Source organism: Pongo abelii, chromosome 5 (genome assembly GCF_028885655.2).
Source record: "Pongo abelii isolate AG06213 chromosome 5, NHGRI_mPonAbe1-v2.0_pri, whole genome shotgun sequence".
Taxonomy (NCBI): domain Eukaryota; kingdom Metazoa; phylum Chordata; class Mammalia; order Primates; family Hominidae; genus Pongo; species Pongo abelii.
In genome coordinates, this window is record NC_071990.2 from 161,474,276 (window position 1) to 161,476,911 (window position 2,636).

The following is a 2,636-nucleotide window of genomic DNA, read 5'->3' on the forward strand; positions in this document are numbered from 1 at the left end:
CCGGCCAAGACGTAATTTTAAAAATTATCTTCCAGTTGGCCAGGGGCGGTGGCTCACGCCTGTAATCCCAGCACTTTGGGAGGCCGAGGTGGGCGGATCACAAGGTCAGGAGTTGGAGACCAGCCTGACTAACATGGTGAAACCCCATCTTTACTAAAAATATAAAAATTAGCTGTGCATGGTGGCATGGGCCTGTAATCCCAGCTACTCGGGAGTCTGAGGCAGAAGAATCGCTTGAACCCGGGAGGTGGAGGTTGTGGTGAGCCGAGATCGCACCACTGCACTCCAGCCTGGGTGACAGAGCGAGACTCCGTCTCAAAAAAAAAAAAAAAAAAATTCCTCTTCTTTCCTTCATTCATTATTCTTAGTCCCCGTCTATCCCATATGAGTAGGTAATCATATGAGTAGCTATAATGAGGACTCCTCAGGGAACAGATGCTGTTTGGCCACTCAACGGAAGCATGCAATTACCTTCTCAAGATTTGCTCCTAAACTTACTCTAGATAGAGCCTTCAGGCAGGAAACAATATATTCCTTGTCTCCAGAAGAATATATTCATACTCATTCAAATGTGCTAGGCACTGGCCATAAAGAATGTATTGGTGTTCATTCATAACTGCCTATGATGTGCTAGGAGCTGTGCATAAAGCAGTGTAACAGGATCATCTTGCAAAGCTTATGTAGTCAGTAGAGGAGACAGATAAACTAGGAATTATATGGTAAGTTGAAAGAGGAAGTTAGGGGTAAGATGCTGCACCAAATGCAGGAGACTGCAAAGTTTTTCTGGAAGAAATGATGTTTAAGGGGAGTTTCAGAGGTAAATTTCTGGTTTGGTTAACAGAAGATAGTTACACTGCTCACTGAGATTACAGAAAAAACAGGCTGGAAGAGTTTGGTTTCAATATGTCAAATTTGATGTGCTTATAGGAAATTTTATTTATTTGAGACAGTTTCTGTTGCTCAGGCTGGAGTGCAGTGGTGTGATCTCGGCTCACTGAAACCTCTGCCTCCTAGGTTCAAGCGATTCTCCCATGTCAGCTTCCCCAGTAGCTGGGATTACAGGCGCACGCCACCACGCCCGGCTCATTTTTGTATTTTATGGTAGAAACGGGATATCACCATGCTGGCCAGGCTGGTCTCAAACTGCTGACCTCAAATGATCCGCCCTCCTCGGCCTCCGCAAGTGCTGGGATTACAGGTGTAAGCCAAAGTGGCCGACCTGATGTGCTTGTTAGAATTTAAATGAAGAGGGTCAGTCAGCTCAGGAGACGAGGTTAGATGTAAGGATTTCAGACTTGTCAGTATACAGGTGATGATTGATGCCATAGGAATGACTGGTATTACCCAGGGAGCTGGTGCAAAGTAGGAGCCTTGGGGAACATGTTAAGGGGATGTGAGAGTAAGCCCACAAAGACTCACAAGTGGCCAGGGGGTAAGGGGAAAATGGGATAGAATACAGCAAAAGCCATGGGAGGCATTCCTTGAATTCCTTGGACTCAGATATGTTAGGGGACAGAAAACACATTCAAGACAACTGAAAAGAAGAGACTTAAGTGTGCTGCTGAGTTCTTAGCAGGGGAGACAGCTGATTTCACCACTATTCCAGACCCTAAAGATTTCTCCTGAAATTGCACTGTTAGGTAATTTTTTTCCTTATTTATTGCCCCACCTCTGGGGCCTACACTCTATCTTCTCTGATTTATCTGACCCATCCGCATATCTCTGCAAAGTCTTAATGTAGGTTTCCAGGATTTAATGATTCTTTCAATCTACTTTAAAGTTCTTCAGGAAGATTCTCCAGGTCCGTCAACAGTTTTCCCCTTCATGACTTTGTGACAAAGCTTTCTTGTTCCACTATCCAGGTGTTCCCAACAAGTTGCTGTGATGGTGGCCCCTCACAAGCTTGCCTGGAAACCCTAGAAAGCTCAGAAAAATTATGAACTTTGCCCAGTAAGAGGCTGGGAAGTCAGAAAGCGTTTTAAACAAAACTGACCCCACTTGTTACATGCTCCTTTCACTGTCCAAACGTCAACCAAAGGAACTTTTCACCGTGGGACGCTAAGACGCTGCCGGCGTCCTCACCCGTTCACTGCCAGAGTTGATCTTAGAAGGCAGGGGGCTCGCACCGAGACGCTCCCAGCAAGCCCCTCACGCGAGCGAGTGACTGGCGCCAGGCGAAACGCATAGGACCTCCCGAAGCCGCCGAGAGCAAAAGGACCCACCAGAGCTGTGCTGAGACCCGCGGCGGGCCGGGCTCGCACTCGAGATTCTCGCCCGTGGGATTCCAGTCCTGAGCTGAACCAGAGATTAGTCTTTGTCACTCCCCCAGTCTTTACTGTTTCGAAAAACCCTAAGATTAAAAAAAAAAAAAAGCCCAAAACGTCAACTCGGGGAACTCCAACACTGGGGTGTCCAGAAACACTGGGGTCTTCAGGCGCTCTGTAAATGCGTCCGAGGTCCGCGGTTCTGCCCGCAACCCCAGATCCCGGCCTCACTTCCGCCCTGCGGCCCACGCCCCGCGCCCCGCGCGCCCCCACCCACCCCCGCTCCGGCCTTGCGCCTGCGCACAGTGGAATGCGCGGGGAGGTGGTGGGCGAGGGGCGGGGCTACCTCAGGTCCCGCCCGCGGCCGGCCTG